Source organism: Anser brachyrhynchus, assembly GCF_964034855.1.
Source record: "Anser brachyrhynchus genome assembly, chromosome: 3".
NCBI classification, from domain to species: Eukaryota; Metazoa; Chordata; class Aves; order Anseriformes; family Anatidae; genus Anser; species Anser brachyrhynchus.
In genome coordinates this window covers 56,053,753-56,079,804 of record NC_137696.1, presented here as the reverse complement: position 1 = coordinate 56,079,804, position 26,052 = coordinate 56,053,753, and the positions used below count along the sequence as shown (strand labels likewise).

Sequence of the window (26,052 nt, the reverse complement as noted above, 5' to 3'; positions counted from 1 at the left end):
GGTTTTTTGTTTTGTTTTGTTTTGTTTAACATTTATTTATTTATTTAATTATTGGAGTGTGAATTTTCAAAGAAATGGCAAAAGTATAAACTGTGCAACTACCAAAAGCTTTTATACAATTCTACAGAGCCATCCAATCCTAAAAAATGGCTGTACTTGACAAAAACTGGAACAATAATGGCTGAGAAGGTACCTGCATGGTTAACAATATTAACCATTAAAGGGTACAATCCAGCCTGAAAACATAAGTTTTCAAAAGTTTTCTTGCTGGGAGTGAGAAGAATATAAAGGGCAGAAGAACAAAATATTACCCCTAAACCAGAGGCAGTGACAGTAAATGGAAGGTTGTTCATAAATACTGCCTTAGTGTATTTAACTCATCAGGTGTTTTCTCAGTTTTGAGGATCTGTAGCCCTTAAAAATTAGAAGTAAGGCCCATAAAACCTAAGATTGGATATAAAATGGTTGCTTTTAAAATAGCAATGACATTATTGTCTTTCAGCTGGTTTTGACCAACAGATTTCATATTTTCAAGGGAAGTTACTTTCTCTGTACATTAAAAAAAATCATGTGAGAATATATAAACAATATAAATACACACAGTTTGCCAACACATGGTTTGCCAACTTCATTTTATAAAGGGTATTAAAGTTTCTTTCAAAAATGAGTTCTTTACAACATGGATTCAAGAAATGCATATTAAAAAAGTCATCCTGATTCCAACAATTTGTACTAAAACAAACAATTTTGTGATATTTGCATCCCAGATGTTGAAGTACAGGTCACCTGACAACTGAAACCACCTGTTTACATAAGTGACTGCTCATGTCTTTAGTCTCTGATCTGAAAGAAAGAAATGCAAGGGCATAATCAAATCATAAAGTCAGGAAAACACTTGCTGTGAATAACTTGTACTTCAGGTGTAACAAAATGAAGTGCTATTGGTCAAATAAATAAATAAATGTATTTTACCATGCTTAACAAATGGGTCGGTTCATAGGTATCCCTTTGCTATTCCATGTTTCTTACAAGACCAAAGTGAAGGGCCTCTACAACTTACGCTGCAGCTGGGTGAGACGGTGGTGCATAACCCACCAAACAACATTTTTTTCTCCTCACAGAAGGTTTCTTCTGTGCACAGGTTTTGGGAAAAATACATTCTGGATGAAAAAGTCAATTTTTCATTAAAAGTCACTGAAGCTCATCTTTCAAATGGTGCCAAAAATGGCCCTTGCATTGTGACTCTCTGTGTTGGGATTCTGCATGTATGCCATTTTTCCAGCAAATTCCACACCTCCCGCACAGCCTGGTTTAAAAAGGAAGCATGGACACAAGGTTAGCAATGGCCACGCTATGATAAGAGAGAATGGAATACGACTGTGATAGTTTTCCAAAGCCCACCTGGAGGACCTGGTGGCTAAATGGATTACTCGCTGACTTCCCACCTCTGGGACTCCAGCCCTGGCTGGAGTGACTGAAAATCATTCTGATCAGCCAAGTGAAAAAAGACCAAAGTGAAATTAGACTGGTGGTTTCAGCTAGGTTCCCTCAGTGCTGTACTTCCAAATCACAAAACCACAGCACGTTGAGCGCTGCTAGCAGGGGAGAAAGCGAGAGGCTTTGAGGCTTAATGAGCATGAATCCAGCTGCCTCTCCAGCTCACAAACACCTTAACATAGACCATAACCACCCCATACAAACAGGCACAAACTGGAATAAATGACTGTGGATTACCATACAAATTAATCAGAAGCAATCCCTTGCAAATGGGTATTGAAATGTCTGCATTGCATTGCATCTGACAATAATATAATTGTTAATCTTATTAGATTAACTCTGACAGCCAGATGATACTTTGTGAATGTTTAAAGAAAGTCTCTAACAGTATTTGAATATTTCTATAAAAAACACCACATGCCCTTCCATTTTCATCGCATTCACAAATACTAAATGATTCTAAGATACCCTGTGACCTACGTATGCAGGTATTATTTTAATTCACAAATGAAGAGTCTGCGAATGCAGAGACTGAAGGGCTTTCTCCATAGATTTATAAGGCCAGAGACGGACGCTGTGATCATCTAGTCTGACATTACACTTGCCAGTGTCTCTGCACAAGACTAGACAGCAAGAATCAATAAACAGAACTGCTGTTAGGATGCAGGAGTTCAAGACTGGAAACCCCAAGCTCAGGTCCCCATTAACTTTTAAAACTAGGCGTAGAAAATTTGCCTTGATGTCAGTGTTTTACTGCAAATGAAAGTCTTGCCCTGTGCTGCTGTCTTCAGCTGTAGTTTAGCCAGCAAAGACAGATCAAATCCCTCTTCCTTCAGTGAGACAATTTAAATGGGAGATGAGAGCTAGCATACATTAAACGTGTATGAAAAATACCTTATTAAATTACTCTTTGGAACCAATCAGAAGAAAGATCTCTGTCATAGTGTGAATAATTCAAGGTTTTTGGATTTTTTTTTCTCCCCTTGCCTTAATTCATTTTATATGACCACTTCTTTATGCCAGGATCTGCAGAAAATATTCCTTTGCTACATGAACATGACTGACATAAGGAAGAAACTGTGATTTTGCAGGTTGGAGCTAAGATATCTCAAAAAAGAAGTCTAGCAGAGAACATTGCCTAAAAGAAAAAATGAACACTTATTTATGACAGTATTATTTGGGGGCAACCAGCATGTTGTCATGTTTTTCATTAAATGAAAAATCAATTGAGCTAAAAACAGAGCCTGTGAATTTCTCCAGGGGATCAGGCATTGTTCCTCACTCAAAAGCAATGTTGGTTTTGCACCTCAGAGCTTTCCCAATTCTCACATCAGAGCAACAAACAGAACAGGAGTTCTTACAAAGCAGCCTCAGCAACCAACTCCTGCTCGCAGAAGCCTCTGACATTATTCTCCTCCCCTGCCACCTATCCATCCTCCATGCTCTCTTTAATGAGATTAGGGAATATTAGCAAATATGCAACACTGGACTGTTGTGAAAATGTGTGAGAAAAATTTAGAAGTCGATTGAAACATCCTGTGTACGTGGAGAATTTTCAAATATGGCTTGTTGCAGAAGGCTTGATTAGCTAGATATGATTGCAATCACTAATTTTCTTCTTTAGGGTCATATGACTGCTCAGATGCCCACGAAATCTCAATTACAAAGCAAATAGGCTGTGTGTGCTCCATAACTGTTTCACTAGCCTAGTACTTAAAAGCCTTCTTAAATACTGTGTTTGTAAATACAAGGAATTTCATAATTTCATGCTTTTGAGTTATTTGTCTTCATTTAACAATAATTTCTTTAAAAATTTTTCTTGGTTTAATTTAAATTGTATACAGTATCAAACTGCTTGTGGAACTTTTGCATTACCTAATATTTAATGAAACAGTATGTTAGAAAAAGTTTTAGAAACTTGAAAAAAAATGAAAGACCTGATAGCTACTTGGTTATGAGCAAAATACACATTTCTCCAAATTAATTTATTACTATTTATATTTATTTATTATAAGTTATTGCATATACCTTATACCCCAAGCCCTGTAACATGTTTATCCTTCAGCTCACTGCCTTTTACACTGTTGTATCCATAAATTGGACTTTTTTTGGATTAGTCGTTGACAATTGGGACATGGATTACTTACTATAGTTCATTGAGCTAGGTTTCTACTGAAAAGCATGTGACATAATTTTTCTCTAGCAAATCATATGCATTAGAAAAAAAATGGTTCAGTGAAAACCTCTGTAAAAACTAGTCTGAAATTAATTGGTCTCCATACAGACACAGATATGAGACAAAGGACCTGATACACTCTATCATAAAGGAAAGATCAGATCTGCTAATAGGATTTACTGCTATGCAAAATTAAGGAGTTAGATGCAAGTTAATTGCATCTGATGATTCATCTGTTTCATCACAGAAAAATCTTCATGTGCTCTGCCTTAGAAAAGCACCACTATAGAAAATATTACTTTTGTTGATGCATCACCAGAAATTGAAAATGGCTTTTTAAAGAGCCTATTGGGGAACCAACTTATTTTCCACAATTTTTTCATCCTTTGTTTCTCCAAAATGGATTTTCTTATTGATTTTGGAGCTATCATACATTGTAGTTCACAGTAGCCTGGCATACTAAAACGTTCCTGGGCACATCTATTTCTTTTGCTCTCTGCTATTTGGATTTTACATTAGATTCATTTCTCATCATGCAAGTCTGCATCATTTCAATTGGTGAAATCATATTAATCATTTTTAGCTTTATTTTCACATCAACCCTTTTCTTACCAAGGATAATACATCTTACCTAAAAAAGAAAAATCCAAAAAATCTACTAGACTGTTTTAAGTAAGCCCTGTAATATTTTGATTCATGTCAATAGGAATGTTTCCATTTATTTATTTTTTATTATTTCATACTTGCAGCAATATCCAACGAAATATTGCTGCTCCAAGAACAATCAGCTAATAGAAAAAAAATTCTTCCAAAATATTTCTTCCACATACTGTCTCTTTAGAATGACTATCAATAAGTCCAGTTTCTTTCAAAAGCTAGTGAGTCAGATATATTATTCTCATTTAAATGCATGCTTGCATAAAGAATCATTATCTGTCTACATCTGTACAGAAAATCTCTCCCTCAGAGAATAAACCAGAGCTATGAGCTGAGCTCTGCCTGTGAATCAGATGGAAGGGTTTACCTGAGAATGGACAAGCACTGCTCTAGGCACTGCCAAAACACCGAGAGCTGGTACCACAGTCTTCTCTCTGCCTGCATCTGAGACGACAACTCATTACCGCATTCGGGTTAGCATTCCTACAAGTTAGACATTGTGTTATGAATGATCCGCTCCTCTCCTCCTCTTCTGCAGAAGAGAAAAGGAAGTAAGAGCACGGTGGCATCCTAGGCAAGTTTGGGCACACTGAAAAACTTGCATCTTCAAAGCAGGGCTCTACTCAGCAAAAAAGGCCTGGGAGAAGGAGGACACGAGGACTGGATCCCAGCTGAGATCTCATGCAAGCATCCTAACAGCTGGTAACAAGATGTAACAGAAAGAAAAATACCTTGGAGTTAACCAAAAGCATAGGAAGAAATGAGCTTGATTTTCCTATATTTTGCTATCTCAAATTCTAATACACATGTAAATAATATATTTACCATGGCAAAGTATTAACCTCTTAATTTTATGAATTAAGTTTTAAACATTCACCTTTCATTAAGGATGTGCTCTCACAGCACCAAAGCACAACACTCGAAAGTGAGAGGGGCAGAAGGGCTCCTCAGCAGAGCTGCAGCAGTGTGGCAACAGTCAACGTGAGGCACTGTGCAGAACAAAGTGCCTTCTGACAGCCAGCCTCAGCCAGAGGGTCCTTAGTAAGCAAGGACAGCAGGAGAACAGCTAAACCCCTGGATTTGTAACAACACTGTAACACTTCTCCTAGGAGATCCTTTTAGTTTGTTTCTTTGCTCTCTACTAGCTTTTCCCTGGTGCCTTCGCACAGTGGGATCCACATGCAAGCAGAGGGCAGAAGCTTCCATCCTCTGAACCTCTCACCGCTGTGATCAGGTGCTTCAAGTGGATGCATAAAAAGTTAGTCCCATTATGGTGCAGCACCACTCCCATGGTGTTTCTGAGTGGTATAATTCTCCACTCTCCGCAAATAAATAAATAAATAAATAAATAAAGCATAATAAAACTTATTTAATATGCCAAGAGGAGAGCATCTCCCTTCCAACTATCTTTGCTAGAAGGGCCCTTGAGCACCCTTGAGTTCATTTACGCTGCTGATATTGGCAAGGTTTTGTTTTCCTCTTACTGGTGATTGTTACTATTTTGGGGGAAATGCTGTTTGAAACAAAAGCACCTGTAATCACCAACACTTCATAGAGTGCCCTCAGGCACGAAGGCAGCAGAACAACGGATGCCTCCCTATACATTTGCATATATCGGGTTTCTATATTCAGAGGAAAAGTTATTAGAACACGTATGCATTTGCATATACTGGCTCTCTTTATTCAGAGAAAAAGTTATTAGACACATAATATTTGAGACTGCCGATACATAAATATAAGGACATGATACATTTAAATTAGCCTCCTCCCAAATAATATTGCTTGCAGTGGGTATTTTTAATATAGTAAAAACACAAATGTCAACAAGACGAGGCTGTCTCATTAAAAACCAGGGGTATATGAGCAACTGAGACTATAGCAACACATCCTATAAAGAACAAATCAGGCTGGTAGATGTCCAGCCATAGCCTGTGGGGAATCAGCTTTTCTACAACTGGTGACATTAGATCTACAGCCACAAACCCCAGGTGGTACTCTGAAAACTATCAAGTCTTTCTCTCTACTAACTTATCTTAAGATAATAGCAACATCTCCTGAGGAATAATAATATACTTTTACACTATAATTGACCTTCTCCCTTTAGAATTTGCCCAGCAATCATCAGATCATTGTACGGCTAAAGGAAAAACTGTAACTGGTGGCAAGTTCTCTAAAAGCAAACATTCCTAAATTCTCACCTACCCAGATAATATCTTCAAGAACTCCAAAAGGCACCAGAACCCAAAACAAGACTGCAGAACTAACTGCTCGAGGTGTTGAGCATTATCTCACTACTAAACACGGGGAAATACTTTTATTTGGTAAACTTTGGCTAACCTAATACTGTTCTCTTAACATCTGGATGAACTTCAGAAATCGCAAACCCCAGAACTACTGTATAATAAAATGAAAAGGTGATGGGAAAAAATACAGCATTAAAAATTCTTGTGTGCCAAACAGGCTATCTTTAAAGAAAACTCTAATTAAAAATACATTAAATATTAATAAACTTTAAAAATATAAACTGAAAAATTGTGGTCAAGATGTATCATAGATCTTGTACAGCCTATAAAAGCATTCGCATTCTGAAGCTGTAATTAAGAACATACAGGATTTATGCAATTAATTTCACTGTGAACACAAATAAGTACAAAAAATGTATTTTTTTTTTTTAAGGAATGTAAGTTCAAGCTACATCAAAATTAAAATGAAAGAAACATGAGTCCATGGGGATATTACTCGTTTCCCATGGTATGAAAACAAATAAGCCTAGATTTATTTCAAAACTCCATTTCATCTTTGAAAAAGGTTGGTAATAAAAGTGGGAAAACACTGGCATTTTCTAGAAGATTCTTCGTGTCACTCAAACCTGATGTTTTCAAAGTTCAAAGATTAATTAATAAGATAGAAAATAGGTTTCTTGCACTGTTTTTGCTATAATATGTAACCTAATGTACACAGATTTTTTCTTTAGCACAAAGCATTTGCAGCTTCTTCCCAATACAGCTTAACCAGAGAAAACTACAGGATACCATTGATCTTGTTCTGAATGTGTTTGATGCTCAAGCTTATCTTGCTTTAAATAGCCACATAGTTTTGCCCATTTCACTGGACAAAATAAGAAGGTAAACCTGGAAAGGACAGCCCAGCGACTGCAGGCAATTCCGTCATGTAAACTTTATGCTGATCACTTCATTGTTCCTTTCATAAGTGATTACTGAACCGTTGTAAAACCAACCAGTTTTTGCCCTCTCTGCTGCTCTTGGCATAGTGCTCCAGAAGCCGGTCTATCTCACAGTTAGAAACCTTCTCCCTGGCCAAAGGGACAGTTATATTCATTCCAGTCTCATGCTACCACTGCCCTCCTTTAGCTGAAACAGCTATTTCACTCTCTTCTCTGGTGCCTGCCCCTGAAGGAGTAATCACATTTCTCAGCCTTAATTGTAATTGTACTACATTTAAGGAGCTAAGGAGGTCTCTCCACTACCCTCATGACTGCTCTGCTACCTCCACCAAAATGCATTGCTTCATTCTGGCTAATACCTGATTCATGGATGTACCTTGGGGTCATACCAGCTCTTTTCTTTTTTACTTGCTAATTTCTGAACGAAGAGGACACCTCAGAGCTGGGACTGGCAGCATGTAAGGCTAAAGAAAACAAGTAGAGACTCTGTCTCTACCGCCACCTCCACATCACACAACAGCAGGGTCTAAAATTGGGCATATTTGGTACCTCTTTGGCTCAAGGATATGATGATGATTACTATCACTGGTACTATTAGTCTTATTACTGTTGTTGCATGGTTTTTTTTTTTCAGTTCAAAGTATCTGAAAGAATTCAGAAGCCCAAACTGTAGCCTACTACATTGGCTATTTTTTATGCTACAAACAGGAGGGCGTGTGTAACATGCAGCACAAGGCTGTGGTCTGAAAGCTCATGGGAATGTTTGGAAGTGCAAAGCCTGTGGGCGTTAGAAGACTGCAAAGTGGTGCCAAAACTGATTTCACTTTTTCCAAAGTGGCTATTGGGAGAGGCGTTTGGAGCATGCTACTCCCTGAGCCATATCTGACTATTGTCTTGAAGAAGGCTGGTTGGCATGGCCCAAAACCACATCAGGGAGTGTGCCAGAAATTAAGGCCCATGTTAAAAATTAAGCAGTAAAAATCAGCAATCACTGCACAATCTCATTAGCTATCTCCACCTTATTTAGTAGTCCTACAACTGTAGGAATGATCCTACATTTGTTAGAACTGAATTTCATCACATTTCTGTTACAATCTTCAAATTCGTCCAGTTCTTCTCATTTCACTAACTCAATCCCCTTCTCTGTGGTAAATCCCTCTTAAACTTGTGTCAACTGCAACAGCAGTTCAACTTGCTACAAAATTATTAATGAAAATATGACACACTCCATTAACTTCCTTATCTCTGGGAAATTCCACTTCCTTCTCCCCCTCAAGCCAGTATTTTTTTTTCCACTACAATCTGGTGTCATCTCTAGTTAGCTAGATATCTAGCTTTCTAATATTTCACGTAGTAACTTCAATCTTCCCCAGGTGTTCTTTTTTAAAAGTTTTTTGCCATTCCTCTCTAAAGTTAATTTGCCATTCCTCAGTACTACTCTATCACTGTAAATTCCTTCAAAATTACTAATTCCAAACTGACAATCTTAATTGCATATTTTCTCAGAATTCTGGGGTATAAACTATAAGTATAAACTAACTTCTCCAGAACTGAGCACATTAAACTCCAGAAATTCTGCTTGGATGCAGTAATTCCCATTTTCACACATTCAGTCCACAGCTCCTTGTGCTTAATCTTAGCAGAGCCTCATATTGTAGAAAATCCAATTCTTCACCACTCCTTTATGTACAGAGCTGAAAATTTTGTTTTGAAACTTCTATAAGGATTTAAAAGCAGTCTACATGTGCCAAAATATGAAGCTTTTACAGTAATACAACTTCACTTTTATTATACCTTTATGGCAGACACTCTTCAGTTCTCTCTTCATACTCTTCAATTAAATAGTTATTTAAACTTATGCTTGGTTCAGAACCTCACAATAATGACAATGTAAGTTCACAGCAATAAAGATTTTTTTTTTTTGAGCTTTCCAAGTCCTGACCTTACCAATGAGCTGCTAATGAGTCCAAATTGTACTGTTAAAATAATAACAGAATCGAACTTGATTTTAACTTGACTTTTCTAATCATATTCTTTTAAACATGGTTTAATGAAACAGCTGTAATAGCTAGTAGCAAGAAAGTATTTGGGTCTAAAAATACTTTGTTTGATTAAAAGTGCTGACTCCCTTAAAAAAATAAGATCAAACATCACGCTATTAATTCCTTACAGCCTATTGCTGAAAGGCATAATATTTTCTTTTTATCATTTAGGTTTCAAACAGACTATCAGAACTTTTTCTTAAAATAAATAAATAAATATTCTATTTAAACTTCTGAGCTCCTCTTCTCAAGAGCTCCTAAATCTGACATATCTCTGATACAAGTAATCAAAAAAATGGAAGGTGAAATATAACCTCTGTAAGAGGGAAAGAGAAGATAAGTTGATATACTGATACTATTTTTTAATATTTTACATCTGTGAGCTTCCCAAGGATCACTGTTCCAATGAATTGGTCAGCTCCTGCTTCATTCTAGCATGTATTATACTTTCTCGCAGTTCAGACAGATTTTTTCCCCTATGTATTGGTTTTGTAGAAGAAAAAAAAAAGTCATTCTTCTCTTTTTCAATCTGGGACACCATATTCAGTGAAACTTTTTTACTATCCCAAATCTATTTAAGCCTCACACATTCTGAAAGAGATCACAAATAGGTGAATTTAGAGAGTTTGCTCCTTCTAGTTTTTTTATTTGGTTGGTTTTGCTTTCTAACAGGAAGAGAGGATTTGCTTTTGCTTTTCATTGAAATGTATCAAAAATAATACCTTTAAGAATATCTATTTTCTTTCCTTCACCTCCTACTCTCTCAATTAAAAGACACAGTATAACAAAAAGCATATTCTGATTAGTATTCCACAAAATAGCCAATCCCCTGAGCTCATTCTCCTCTCAACAGCTGAAGGAAAAAGATAGGAGCTAGAGCCTTTTTATCATAAAAAGCTGTCTTTCTGTGCAGTCAAAGGGGCAGTTTATTTATTATTTGTACATTCTTCCATTCATTCCAGCAGCCCCTTTGACCATAAGAATTACTTACACCTGCAAGGCTAACACTAAAACTGATTTATAAAAGTTGTTCTTGGTCCATCCTTCACCAGTACCTCCTGACCCAGCTTCCTCTGTCTCTCTGGAATTAAATGAAAGTCATATGCTGAGAACACATAACTTGAACACTCTTCCCAAGTTAGCAACCTTACGACTTGCACTGACAGAGCAATGCTTAGAGGATAAAATGGCTACAGTGGTAGCATCTTTTCAGAAACACTGCACACAGCCTGATCTACCTCTAGCAAGTAGGAGCACGGAGAAATTGTTTTTGAAGAGAAACCCACTAACTAATTTGATGGACGTTCCTCCCTCTCTCCCAGAGACAGCTAATGGTACAATTCTTTTGAAGTAGAAAAAAAACATTCCCACATTTATATATAAAAATGTAAAAACACAGTCTCTTTATGGTCTGACTGAGAATACCCAAGCAGGCAGAAACACACGCTGCACCTTGCCAGATTTATTTTCTGACATCAGACGCAAAGCAACTTTGTGTGAGCATGCAGTTTGCACTGGAGGAAGACCTTAAAAGAAAAGAAGAACCAACAAATGATTCAAGATGCTGAATCTCAGCAATACGGTTCAACAGCATAATGATTTCTGAGAACTATAAATGCATTCTCTCACAAAAGGACCTAGGGAACCGATCCTTTATTACAAAAAAGCTCCAGTCAAACTGAAATCCTTCATTTTCAGGATGTTTTCAAACAGAAACAGACTCCTAAAGTGAAACAGTATGAGACTAAATTGTGGTTTGTAGAAGGTATCTTTCTTACTTCAGCAGACAGCCGTATTAGGTCTGCCCCATATATTATAAAATTCAACTCAATTAAAAAGAAAAAAGCCATATTATTATATAGAAAATGGAAAGCAAACTTGCATTAGAATTGCATAAATACTTATTCTTTTAAAGTTCCATTCCTAAATAGTGAGGATTTGCACATCACCACCTCTAGTAGAAGTGGAGGTTGTAACGTTGGTGATGCTCTCAGAAGTTTCATCATCTGCATCTATTTTTAAAGAACATTAACAACTTCCATATTATAAAGCCAAGAAGTAAACATACTTTTAAAAAATATTCTTTTTTTTTTTTTCCCCAAAATATATGACTAGAGAACACAAGAACTTCCCTATATCGGCTGGTGTCAATGAATTTGCATAAGTATCTGTCATTATCACCTACAGTTCTTCCTCCGTGGTTCACTGTATTTTAACTACAGCTCCCAACCTGCTGAGAATGGATGCAGGTTCACTTCCCCAGAAGGTGATCAAAACATCTAATCTTCTTTCAGTGAGAGCTTTTCTCACAAATGACTTTTTGCCTGAATGCCCTTCTCTAAAATCTGAATAAAGCTTTTTACAGGCAAAATTATCTTTTATCACTTATAGTTTCTTTTATTTTAATTAATAACCCTGGATGTAATTGCAATAGGACATTTCAGAGGGTGCAATTATAGTTTAATAAACCATGCAGGGTATTTAAAGGCAAAGTGCCCTAGGTTTTCAAGTACTTTGCACTATTTGCATACTCTTTAACATGCTTTGTGGCTTAGTCTGATGTGGCTTTTCTAATTAGAAATAAACAGAAGTTAATCATTCAGGAGGCACTGGGAAAGGGAGAACCAGAAAAAAAAAATACCTATTTTGCAATTACATCTTAATTCCATGCAGTAATTTAGACATAATTTATCCTTTTTTTTTTTTTCCCCTCCAAATAGAAAGAAGATTTAGAGTGAAACTGACAATGAAAAAAAAAAAAGATAATTTACAAGTGTTAAGGCAGGAAAGAAAAGTTCTGCTAGTATTTATTTAAGAGTCTGCATATCACTTCTTTCCACACTGGGTTTTCTGAACAATATATTGCAGTGTTCTTCAGTAGGGAATACACACAATTAGTTAATCAGATGATTCAGAAAAGAAGAATTTGATAAGGATATCACCCAAGTTGTACATGGAATCTGCATGACTCACTGGTCACTTAAAGTCTCCCGTATCATTCCATTACTCATTTCCTAATATTTTGGGACCGTCTAATTTCAGTGGGAATAATTACTAGGAAAAAAGTACAATCAAATTGTCTAGGAACAAGGTCAGATGTTTATACAACTCAAAGACTTTCTTAAACAAAGCAACTGCTCAGCCGCTGCCTTGCGGAAGTTCAGAAAAGATAAGGAAGCTGCGTGCACAAAAAGATTTTTACATACTTCATAGTAATGAAAGGGAAACGCTTAAAATAGTCATCCTAATGAATAAATTCTGTTTTAAGCTGGGATTTTTGAAAACTTCCTTCGCTGTGTAAATCAGCTTCCACTTTCAAACTGTACTACTTTCCACACTGAGTCAGGACCAGAACTATCAAGGTCTGTGGGTGCTTGCTGCTACAGGCTGGCATCTCAGGGCCTTCTCAAAATGCACCGCTATGATACCACTTGCTCCATAAAACATTGTCTCTTCCTACTTCAGACTACTGCTGAGGTGAACTAGTTTTACAGCAAATATTCTGTGCATTGAATTGTGCTTTGGATGAAGAGAAAAATGAAGAAAGAGGATCAACTCACTAAGGAAAATTACTACCAATTTAGTCAAAAAGAAAAAAAAATGTTCCTTCTATTATTATAGGAACAGGATAGGACATGACAGGTCTCTACTTAACCTTGTAGGTTACCCCCAGACATTGATTTGCAACTATTACCCAAATAATTTTCTAATTTTTCTTGCTAAATGTGTGAAAATTAACAAGCTAAGGGTTCTGTGAAGCATGCAGTGTCTTCATTCTTACTGCACATATATTCCAGGTGCATTAACTTTTATGCGTACTATTCACTCTAAAGAAACCTTGTAACGATATCCCAGAGCCCTAAAAGTTTTTTTTTTTTCTTTCTTCTTCTTCTTGTTCCTCCTTCCTGTCTGTAGATTGCTTTGTCATTCTCATTTAATGAAGATCCTTTTGAATGCAGCAATTTAAAATTCGCAGCTGCTCAGAGGACTACAGAAAAGTCTCTGACCACCAGGTGCCTACATTATGCCGACACTTGAGACTGCTTTTTTGCTAAATTCTCATGGAACTTTTTGTGAAGTATTGGATTCAGAAGGTGGTCAAAAGCAGTTGGCATTTTTATAATGAGAGAACAAGCCCCAGCTCCGGTAAATTGAAAGTATTTGCTACATGTGCTCATCTTCCCACCACCTGTGGAAGCTGCTGCCAGAGCAGATGGCCAAGAGGAGGATGAAAAGGAGATGGATGAAGGAAAGAAGGAACCAGACTAACAAGTCAGAGATAGCATTCATCTAATTGTCCCCATTTTTTTTTCTTGTTTCCTCCCTTCTGTCTCTTTGTCTATTCCAGTCTGAAAAGTAAGTTGCCCTTCTTCAGGATGTTTTAAAATTTTACAAGGAAACTAAATGAATATATTAATTCTGCTTTTATAGGATCCCAAACAACAAGTAAAATAAATGTTAGCTTATAATGGAAAAAATGCTAAACAAGACACGTGCTTATGCCTGCAATAAAATGGCTTTCTGATTATGTGATTCTCCCATCACATTATCACAAAATTGTTTCATGACGATTCAAAGACATTTCTGAATTTATCTTCCTGTATTCATGATTGTCCCTATACTTTACTTGTTTCTAAACTGCCTTACTCCTTTACCGAAACCAGTTCTAATACACATGCAAACCATTACTAAAAGGCATATAATTAGACTTAAATCAATAGCTGGATATCTGGATTGTGCAGTGGCAAAAGTCAGGCAATTCCACAGAAACAGCCCCTGAGGAATATCCTCTGCTGCTGTATGAGGTTTTAGATTTTACTTTCTGCATTTTGACTGATTAATACAAAATGTGTCTTGGCATTTTTGCTGCTTATAATGCAAAAGGTTCGTAACATTCAGCAGGATACTCTTACATTTGCTCAATATTTCTGATACAAACACTCCCTTAAATTTTCTGAATTAGAGAAGCAGATTTTTGGTAAGCTTTTTTTCCCCCTCTATTGGTAAAAGCACTAACTTTCAATTTTATTTTTTTTGAGAATTAAAAATCTGTTTATTTGATTTAATCAGCTTATTGAGCATTCTCTTTGTACCTCTAATCCCTGGAATGGGGATGTCAAAGCATGTGATAGCACATAACCATGACAATAATCTCAGGAGGTTTTCCATTACTGCCATTTGTAATAAGCAATGCATTTTAGTGTTAAAGAGACAGCTGTACTCATCACAGGGGAAATTTACTCCTCCCCATGCATAAGAGCAGCAGCAGCTTGCCTTGGACAAGGAATTATGAAAGTCTTCAAGGTACACAACCCATTCTCAAAGCAGGAGCTGGCTCTGCAACCCTCCACAAATGCCATATCAGTCCATCGCCTCTTTTTCTTCAGCTTCTAGACTAGGGAGCAAATGATAACCAGATCTTGCTCAGTCTGAGTTACTCCTCTGGAGCCCCCCTTCTGCTCTTACCATATTCAGAGGCTGCCATGGACCCTCCACTTTGCTTTTCCACTACGAACATGAAGGAAAAAGAGCCTTCTATATCCAGTTATGGATAGCTTTCAGTATATGCATTCATGTGGTGTATACAGCGTTCTTTGACTCTGAATCAATGGCTGTGTGCACAAAAACATGCCCAGTTTTATCTCAGAATTGAATATCTTCAGTTAGACAACCCTGCAAAAGAAACTGTTCAGAGATGCTGTTTAATGGCTCTAAGAAGGGCTGCCAGAGCCTCAGACAATCAGGACAAACCTATTTTAGCTGCTTCAATAACATTTTAGATACTTAAGCTCAAAATTGAATGCTATTGGGCACAAGTTGTAGATACACATATCTACAAGCTAGGTTAGAGAACAATATGCTGCAACAGCAAAGAAAATTTTTCATCTGGAGATGAAAACTTAGACTGTCCCACTTATCTTAAATATAAGAAAAATAATTACTTATTTATTACATAGTTTCCTCCCACCCCAGACTTCTATTCAGTACAAATTATTTTTCCTGATACTCACCCTGCTTTTCTTTACAAACTCATCAGTGCCTGCGGTTGCACTTCATGATGAAAAAAAATAAAATAAAGAATCAGTAACATGCTGCGAAGGACTGTACAATGCTGACTAGCATTCATTTGAATGACATGTCCACTCAACAGGGCAAGTAAAATAAGTCAATAAGGTTATCATGATTGCTCAGTCATTCTGTCTCTGGAGAAATACACAATCACCTCAAATAAAGCAATTTTTGCCTCTTTTCGTAACTCACTGAGATAGGAAAAGTTGAGCCATTACCCCTTCCACCTCACAGAGATGACTTGATTTTTCCACTAAACTGCGGCTTTGAACTTCCAAAGAGCCACGAAAAACCAGACAGCTCTTGCTTGTATAAAAGGACCGTGATGTCTGCCAGGGTTTGTCACTGTCAGGTTTGGACTGTGTTTTATTTTTGTCAAATGCAACAGTTTCTTGCATTGGTAACACGTTTATATTTGTTTACACTTTGTCTTATATGAACATGTGGTTGCCTTTAACTACACAGCTGAAAGAGCTTCTGGGATTTCTACCACAGCTTAAGTTTGCTGCCGTTATTTGAACATGCATATTTATGTTTGAGCCTTAGTCTGCAGAAACCCTGTGAATATCAATCACAAAAACTCAAAGAAGATGCACAATGTAACCTCTGTGAAGTGACTAGATCCTAACTAATTGTCAGCTTGAGGCAACAGGACAAGTTCTATTTGGGTATGTGTGGAGGAATAACAAATTCCTTCAATGCAGCACTTACTCTAGAGTCGGACTCAGTGGCACTAAGAGTGCAACAGAAACTTTTATCCACAGATAGCAGCAGATAAACCAGCATATTTGATGCCATGGAACTTATCTCTTTGTGCGAGAGTTGACTCTGATCTAAAAGATATTTCAATACAGAACTGAAGAACTAAGCAGGGAGATATAAGACATCTAAGTTCCTATTGACTTCTAGAGATAAATATCAAAGGCTGCAGAATCAGACACACTTTTTATTATTATTATTATTATTATTATTTTAAAATGCTATAAACAGATGTCTTTGACTATTCTTTTGCTAACCACATGAAGCCATGTGGTTACCCAAAGGTAGCCTAAAGCAGCAACAAAGCATCCTACAAATTATTCTATGGAGAAAGGACGATTTCCATAACACATTTTTTAGTGTGACATTTAATGGCTGCTCAGTCATTAGGCCGAAATTTGACTTTGATCCGCTCTGGGGAAGCATCCCCTCTCCTCTGTACAAGCATCTGCACTGACTAGAAACAACTGTAGCTCACCACCAGAGCTGCTTTAGGAATTCATTCATTATTTTAAGATAGATAGGTCCCAAATCAGCTTGGGGTCTTGACTCCCCCTGCTAACTAAGACAAGACACAATACCTGTTGTATCACCTCGAAAGAATCCACAAGTCAGAAAAAATTTAAGGCATCACATTCAGGTGGGTAAATGTGACAGACACCGGGGTTATCTTGTGCAGTGAAGCACGCACAGAGGAGGATTTTCTTCCACTGGCTGTGAAGAATCTTGTGCAAGGACATTAAGAAGCTGCTTGCTTCTACTCTGATTTATCTTTGTCATCAATTAGATAACTTTTATTTATGCCTTAGGGCTGTGCTGTGTTGGCACTTGCTGTGCACTGTTGCCCCAGTGAATTTATTAGCCAGAGATGTAATTTAATCAGTGATTTCAATTTACCACCAGCAAATCACATTTACCATCATTGCTTCCAATAATATTGTCTTTCAAAAATGTGGTGCTTTATTCTACCTCACTTTAAAACAGTGTCTTTGCTATTGCCAGTCTGGTCACATTAAGTGTCCACCTGCATAAAAGGATGGGATAGCTCCTCTGAGAAGCAGATCTATTACTTCAGAACATGCCACATGACAAAAATATCATCAAAATTTAAACTAACAGCCTCCAGCCAGTTCCTTGTCTATCCTTTCCTGCCTTGTTCCCATATCTCCTAAGAAAGCACTCGGATAACAAGAGATTGAATCAGAACATCATATGTGCACCAATGATTAAATTACTCTTATAGTTCAGTTCCAGTTCCATTACTTTCCTGATACAAATCCCAGTGGTTTGAACAAAATAAGGAAAGAAAAAGCAAGCCACAAGATCAGCTAAACCTGTGTGAGTGGGTTAAGACTGGCAAAGGATAGAAGAATGGCTGCCCTGTTTGAGCCCTTTGTCAGGAACCTTTTATTGTACCTTTGTGATATCAACATTCTTTGTGCATGACGGGCATGCCTGGGACAGGAGTTGAAGTAGCCAAGACGCAGCTGCCATGAAAAATATCTCTGATTTCGGTGGATATCCCAGCTGATTATGCTGAAAAGCCACTCAGATACCTTCTACTTTGCAACAGGTGTGGTAGGGAAGACTCTATGAGGTTCGCACCTAGCAGTGCTGCTAACATAAGGAACAGGCTACAAAATAAAGGTAAGAAGGGCCCTGATGTTTACAACAGAAGTCCCTTCTAGGGATCCTACAGGGGTTGCCTGGAAACAGTCTTCCCCAGATATTTTGCTGTAACACTAAAGTCCTGTGTTTGCAGCTTAAGGGTAATTCTTTGCCATCCAAATAAACGTGACATTTATCATTTTGATAATGCAGGCCGATCTGAATACCTGTCAGTTTTGCATAGCAATTCAAGGCACCAGGCAAAAAGGTACTGCAACAGTGGTCTTCAACGGGGGGGGGGAAGGAAGAGAGAGAGAGAGAAGCTAAGTGATGAAAGATGGAAAGATGAACAAGTAATGAATTAATTAACACTTAAAAGATGTATTCACTTACTAAACATAGGTTCTCTATTCCAATCATTCATTATTCTCTTTAGTTGATATTAAAATGAAACCTTTAATTACGGATTATTATTTCTAGAGAATTTGGTATGTGTATAAACTCTATAATTCAAACGTCAAATATCAGGCTGTTATTGAGCAGTATTTTGTGATTTATTGGTTGTGTTGTGTAAATATATTTTTTACTGTGGTTTTATATACTCTTATTAGGGCTAGAAGTTAACATATCTAGATAACAGGGACTTCATAAAAATTACTAGCAGATACAGATAATGGGTCTCAAAAAATCTCATATAAAAATAAACCTCTCTGATTAACAGTATTTTATATCCATACTTTTTAATGAGTAAAGACTGTTAATAGCAGCAATGAACTTGATGAGAAAATGTTTGTAAATTTTAGTCTTTATTTTTTCTATGATTTAATTCCTCACATGCACAGTTATAATTAGCAAGAATGAGACAGAAACCAAAGGAAAAAAGTTAACACTTTGGGTATCATTACTTGGGACTACGCTTTTCCTGAGGTTCAGAAGTCATCTTAATATGGGACACATAGGCGAGGATGAAAAATCCCAGTTATTCAGATATTTAAATTAATTTGGGGAATGTGCATGCTCTCTGTAAATGAAATCTGAAGTGTGAAACAAAGATCCCCATCTACTTCAGGTCTCCATCCTTTAAAGTATATGTACTCATATCCCATCACCTCCACATGCCTCAGTCTTTCTACTTTAAACAACCCAGGCCGGATCCTCAGATGCAACAAACCTGACTTTTGGGCAGGACAACAAGGACAAATTGTAGACAGATCACTCCATCTGGCGTATCTAACTTTTACCTTTCTATTACAGAATATAACAAATATGTTAAAAGAAATAAGATAATATGACTGGGGTTCTGTTTTATTTAGTATTTTAGTCAGTTTATGTATTAGACAACAGACTCATAAAACAACCATGCTAGGCCCACATCGTCACAGACTTTCATGAGGATCAGGAGCTGCAAACAAACTTTTTTGGGCAGCTAGAAATCCAGGCTACTGTCTTTCTGTTAAGTGGCTTTAGTTACCTGCCTGCTGTCAGACTTTGCCGACCTGCAGCATATTCACAAAATGAACCAAGGTCCCAGGTTATCACTCTGGGAAATAAGAGAATAAAATCAGCCTTCAGCTGGATGGATACAATCCCACGGAAGATGTTTTAACATGAACTTAAGCCAATGCGGTAACAAGTCAAAACCCTACAAGTTCAGAGGACAAAGCATGATCCTTTCTGAAGGTCTCACTCCCTAGTTCACAACATACAGAAGAGTGTAATGGACTTGACCCTAATGTGTTACAAGTTTCTTTCCTACCCTGACGTTTTCTTTTGTTTGCAACACAACAAGCATAAAGTTCTGTGCCATATACTTAATTTGGGCTAGCAGTCATTTTCCTATTGAAATGTTAAGTAAAATCTAAGTGAACGTGAGGTTGAGTCTTTCAAAAAAAAAAAAAAAGGAACACTGAACAAACAAACAAAACAAAAGAAAAAACAGCTTCAGAGCTCTCAAAGCTTTCCAGATACACAGATGAGACTATAGTTGGGCAGTGATATTTTCCTGCATTACACACTTTCAAAATACAATCATATAGGAGAGCCTGAATCATTTACGTGCGAACAATTAATAAAGATTAAGCAATTAGAGAATTCAAATATATCAAAAAAAAAAACACTGACAACCCCTTTGTACTTCACTCTGCACCGAAAATAACATTCAAAGAGATCATTTATGTCTTCAGCTCTCAGAATAAAAACAAATTATGTTCCATTCTCAGAAAAAATTGGCCAAAAGAGATCTGTTGATTAAAAGTCCTATATATTTAGGATTTGCATATACATTTTTAGATATCTAAGGGAGCTACCTACAATGCTAGGTCAATAAAGTGTGGACTACTGTAAGGTTATCCATTCTGACATTTAGCAAGTGGAAATGGTTTAATCACAAGTCACCAAATGGCAAAGCTAACACCGCAACTCAGCAGCTAAAGAGTTCATGGCTTCTACCTACCATTCCTCCAGTGGGAACTCGGCTGTCCTAAGATAGTCCTCCTAAGAGGACTAAAATACAAAGGCATCTTTGGGTAGGGTTGCAGTGAAAAAGCTCAGATCCTTTTTTTTTTCTTTTTTTTCGGTGAGAGGAATGAGAAAGGGAGTGAAAGGAAGCATCTGTTCAGATAAAGACCAAACACATAGGATACATAGTATCAGTCTCCCAGAAACAGAAGATATCTGAAGACAACAAGAATGCTTCTAGATAATTTTTTGAATATGTTACTGCAAAGTGAAAAATTCAACAAATTAATTACCTTGAGAGGTATCCAACAACTTAGGCTCCCAAAGAGTGAGATCTACAAAACAATAACTGCTTTAGTTCCTTGTAAAGATGTATGAAAAGGAAGCTCAGCTTAATTCACCATTTAGGTGGTTGAGGAGTGCTTCTTCCAGCACTTCCAATGTCAACCTCATTACTCTTAATAAGATAAGGATGTCTTGATACACATTTCATTTTCTATAATAGTCTAAATTGGTGATGCTGGAAAAGCTTTTTAGGCACATGACCTTCCTCTATAAAACTGCAAGTCAGCTCGTGTCTACAAGCGCTGGTGTTGTGTTATGCTGTTATCATTATCTATATATGTACAGCATAAATCACATTATAGATCTAATTTCTGAATGACTTTTTGGATGAAAATTATATTTGTATGATACAAAAAACTCTCCAGGCAAAATATTATATAGGCAGTTTTTAATTTTCCCAAACTATTATTAATAACAGTACTTCATATTTCTGCCATAAGTCATTCACTGGTACCCAAGTGCTATTTAAGCAGTAATTAATTAGGTTTCTCAACATGCTGGTGAGGTGCTGTGGCTATTATTTCCATCATACTGAGAGATTAAATGACTTGTTCAAGGACACGGAAACAAACCAGAGATTTAGATGGAAGTTTGAATCCTAGTTTCCTGCTTTTAATGGTGATCAACACTTTCTTTCCTTTCTGTGGAGAGACTCTACCATAAAGATTTAAACGTGTAATCCATTAAACATATAATTTTGCAGGCTATCAGTATCAGTGAGCATAAATACACAGTCTCTAAGCATTTCATCTTCACCATCAGTCTATGACAAATTACTTCAATAATACTGAAAAAGGAGACTTATCAGAAGGAGAGATCAGAGGTTAATTGTTATCACATTAAACTCTAAAAATACGCTCCCTTTTAACACCTCATGACAGTTGCCAGAAAAGCATACAGAATCTGTCACACGGGAACAAAAGATCCTAATTTGCAGATAAGCCAAGTATAGTCTACAGTAATAAAGTCAGTTCTTGTTGTTTCTTAATAATTAGCTGTCAGATTATAGAGAGGTTTGACACCAAACTCCTTCCCATGGAGAGCCACAGCTTCTCCACAGCACTCATCACCTTCCCTCTGCTCGGACGCGTCGATGCCATCTCTTATAAAATGGCACCCAATTTCACACACAGTACAAACCAACTTTGAAACCCTCAACCTCATTTTGTGGGGCAGACGGGCAGGAGGGAAACCACTTCATAGGCAAACTAAATCACGTTGCTAGATTATCATTTCTCGCAAATAGACTCTGGTACCCCCTCTCTTTTTCCCCTTGCCCCAGGGCAAAACATAGCACCATGCAGCATATTGCCTTATGAATCTTCTTCAAGTACCCAATTATCCTGGTGCACCAGACCTGTCATTGCCATGACAGCTGCATGCAGTATGCAGTACATGCTGTCAGAGGTGAAAGATTGCACACAGGCATCCCGCATTTCCATTACAATGTGGAAAGTGAAGGGGAAGAAAGAGACAGACAAACACACACCCCCTCAACAAACAACTTTCCTAAAGAAGCTGATTAAAAGCAGAGGTTAAGATCATTTTTATAAGTGGTAATGTAATTGCCAGACATTCCGGTGCTGTCCCTGCCTCTAGCAAAATTCCCCCGTGTGTTTTTTGTCATGATAATCAATGAGGTGGTGTAAGTACATTTTGAGCACTTTTAACAGAGTTGAATAAAACAGTTCATCAGCCTGCAGTTCCTCGGGGAGGAGAACTAAGCTTTTGTATTTTCTCTTTCTGACCAGTTTTCTTTTTTAAAGAGTAAATATCCCACCCACCCACAGAAACCCACCCCGACAGGAAACCCTATTCTGTCACTGCTGTAATTGAGCTGTGGTGGCTCAAACAGGCTGCCAGATATAGGAAGGGGGTACAAACATGATGTAGGACACTTGCCCTCCAGGTGAACATTGCAGACTGAGCACAGAGATCTGACCCAAAACTCATCTCAGTAACCATGCTGTGATGGATCAGAGCTGGCATTCACATTGCAGGGGGTAACGGATGTTACCCCTCTGAGCATATGCTCATGCTAGGTGACATATGCCCTCAATTCCTACTACCATCAGCGGCAACCATGCCCTGCGAGCACCACAGTTGGTATCTCACAGGATCAGGCCTTTAATGACGAATGTGCAGCGCAGATGAGCGGTCACAGTTCATAAGAACATGCTGCAGATTTTCTAATTGCACATAATGTTTGGCATTTATGTCCTGTGTCTCACTTCCTCCTTCCTGAATTATCCCCAGCAGGCCCCCACCAATTCTTCGTGTGATCGCACAGTTCATTATAGCTGTAAATATAAACATCCTTTTTTCACAACCTATCATTATTAGGAAACCAGACGGGAAAAAATATCCAGATTAACAGTAGACATACTGAGATTTCTTGTTCCCTTGGAAAGGGAAAATTTTCTATTTTAAACCAATGAATAATAAGCTTGTGGAAAACAATAATTACAGTACGTATAGCTGGGACAGTTAAAGATTCTTTCTGAAGACAACCAGATGGGAAAGGCCGTGTAACTGAAATAACTCGTCATTCAAAATTAATTTCATCTACATCAATAGAGACAAATGGAAGCAACATGAAACCTCTGGTCAAGTATTCTAATACCAGCACTCAAGGAGATATATCTTCACAGGCTGAAATGGAGGAGAAGTGGAGCAGCTGCAGAGAGAGAAGGGAAGAAAACAGAGAATTCCCACCTCTCTTTTGCAAAGTGGGAATGAGGTGTTTATTACTCAGCATCAGCTGCTTGCTTTTCATCGGATGACATAACAAACGAAGGCTCTGAGGTCTAGAGTTAATACCCTGCACAGACAGGCAGCACACTTATCTAGCCAGAGGAACCAACTACGAGGGTGAGGTTTTGGGGAGTATTCACAAAGACTCACTGTGACCCAGGGAGACTCCTCTCACTCCGCTCCGTGTATAGTTAAAGGGCAAACTTGGGCTCCTTGAATGAGCTATACAAAAGACGTCTCCCTGAAATCAGTGTCCTGTCATCAGACACGATAGCGTTCTTCTCAAGTTTGGAAACACCACAGCTAACAGGACAGTAAGGCAATCTCACTCTTTTCAGAGTTAATAACGCCGGAGACAGAAAACATGTAGAGAGCACATGAGCATTGAAAGGTAAGGATGCAGAAAAATGTGAAAGAATAAGGAATTAAACCATTTACTCTTCAATACGAAACATTTAGTCTTCAACATTGCTGCTCCATTGCCTAACAAGGCTCAGGAACATCACTGTATCACCATCTTTATGGTGCACTTGCACCAATTTCTACAACAGATTTTAGTCTGAAAAAAGATCTTTGGAGATGGAGTGGGAGTTTTTACAGTGAGATAAGGGAAGAGAAGGGGGGAGGAAAGGAAAGAATAGTAACAGCAGCAATAACATAGCAAGCTCTAAAAAGGATGAACTAAATATTCATGTTATCTTGTAAAAGCAGCTCTGACAAAAAACAAACCCGGAAGTTAATCTGACATATAAAATACACACCAATTTTACTGGTTTTGAAAAGTGCAGTTGTTTTATAGTGAAAGTTAATCAATTTCCATATGTTTTAGATTGTTATAAATTCTTTAAAAGTTTACATTCATCTCTTTGATAAGGACATTTTTCTATGTAAAGCAAATTGCTTTCATTTTAAATTATGTGCTATTTTTATTATTTTTTTTGTCTAAAACTAGTACTTAAAACAAGTCACAAATACTTGGTTTACTGCACATTCCTAAAGTAAACATCCTTTTATGAAGCTTCAAGGTCAAAGGAATAAAATACTCACACAACAATGTTAGTTGTAAGAAGGAGCTATAAATAACTAATTTTATTACGCATCTTCCTCCCAAGATCCTTTCAGTTTGCTAAAGCTTGTGAATCTTCTTCACATTGCTGAAGCTTTGTAAATAGAGCACTACATGGCTGGAGGACAACTTTTCTGTTCTAAAGATACACTTCACAGTACCTGGGCAGTAGCTACTTGAAAGCTGAAGAAAGTCAGAAAGCTTAGTCTTCAGCTTCTTAAGGTTATTTTAGAAGCATGACTAAGTTCTGGTTAGTCTTAACTCTACAAAATGACTCTCATGCTTAAGATTTTTGTTTTTATTTTTTAACATCTATTTTCTTTCTTGGCATTCTGGTACTTTGAATGGCAAATTATCTGCAATTCTGGCTGTCAAAAATAATTTTGTTAGCCTGGGATTAATAGTCTTGAACAACAGTCTTCCTAATGTGCAATGAAGGAAACCAGAGGTGCTAAATGCAACTTTCATTCTGAAAAGCAACTCTGTAAAATTAATGTATATGTACACAAGTCTTTCTGAAAGGCAAAAAGGATGTACTATCTTTTCTAACAACAGAATGAGAATTTCAGAAATTATTTGGTGATAAAAAGATATTTGTTCCTTAAAAAAAAAAAAAAAAGAAAAAGGAGGAAATTGCTCACAATATTTACACCTTCACCTGTTTACACACAGTTATACTCCCAGCAAGAGAAATTAAAGATTCCAGTCTGGTAAACAAAGACCTCAGGTTACCAGAACTTGTGTGAGCATACAGACTGTGAACCACTGATACCAGCAGGCTGTCCTTATCCTTATACGTCTTGGATATAAGGAGAAAATTCTTAACGATGGTGGTGAGCACTGGAAAAGGTTGCCCAGAGAAGCTGTGGATGCCCCATCCCTGGAGGTGTTCAAGGCCAGGCTGGATGGGGCTTTGGGCAACCTGGTCCAGTGGGTAGCATCCATGCCTGTGGCAGGACAGTTGGAACTGAATGATCTCTAAGATCCCTTCTGACCCAAACCTTTCTGTGATTCTACATATGCTGATGAAGATGTACCACAGTTGCCTTTCAGGCAGTTTTCTTATTTTTATTCTGATTATAATTGAGCTTTTGATTTTGAAGGAAAGCACATTATCCCAAACCTTCACTTCTATTACTATTATCATTACTCAAATTACTGATAAAGTTTTCAAGATCTATAGTTATCCTTAACACGTAGTTTAAAATTATTTCATACAACAAAAGGAATTCAGCAATGGAAATCTTCACCTTTTTGTTTTGAAGAAGGGACAAAAAGCATTAAAGTGACTAAAGATATCTAAAAAAATATGTATTTCCCCAGTGTCTCTGTACACCCATAAGACTATGCTGTATTCATGCCTTAAATTAGCTGTAATTGTTATCACTATCAATAATAATTACAAATAAAACTGATAGAGGTTAGTGAAAGATTACAA

The 26,052-nt window shown here is 37.3% G+C and overlaps 2 protein-coding genes and 1 long non-coding RNA gene across 6 annotated transcripts in view; 1 reads left to right on the top strand and 2 right to left on the bottom strand.

Annotated features, from left to right (window-relative positions):
- Window positions 1–18,295, top strand: part of LOC308191539 — a 63,025-nt gene extending 44,730 nt beyond the window's left edge. The window contains exon 2 of the long non-coding RNA XR_013948109.1: window positions 1–18,295. This exon is cut by the window's left edge and continues 36,851 nt beyond it. This is a non-coding gene — a long non-coding RNA (uncharacterized lncRNA).
- Window positions 1–26,052, bottom strand: part of SAMD5 (sterile alpha motif domain containing 5) — a 201,442-nt gene that overhangs the window by 61,773 nt on the left and 113,617 nt on the right. Inside the window, exon 4 of one of the 2 annotated variants that reach the window (XR_013948106.1) lies at window positions 1–26,052. This exon is cut by the window's left edge and continues 26,931 nt beyond it; it is cut by the window's right edge and continues 67,246 nt beyond it. The exons of the other annotated variant lie outside the window; for it this stretch is intronic. The gene's annotated coding sequence lies outside the window, so the exon portion shown is untranslated. 2 annotated transcript variants of the gene reach the window in all.
- The window catches only part of SASH1 (SAM and SH3 domain containing 1), a gene marked incomplete at its 5' end in the record, with an annotated part of 518,822 nt that overhangs the window by 423,095 nt on the left and 69,675 nt on the right, over window positions 1–26,052 (bottom strand). The window lies entirely within an intron of this gene.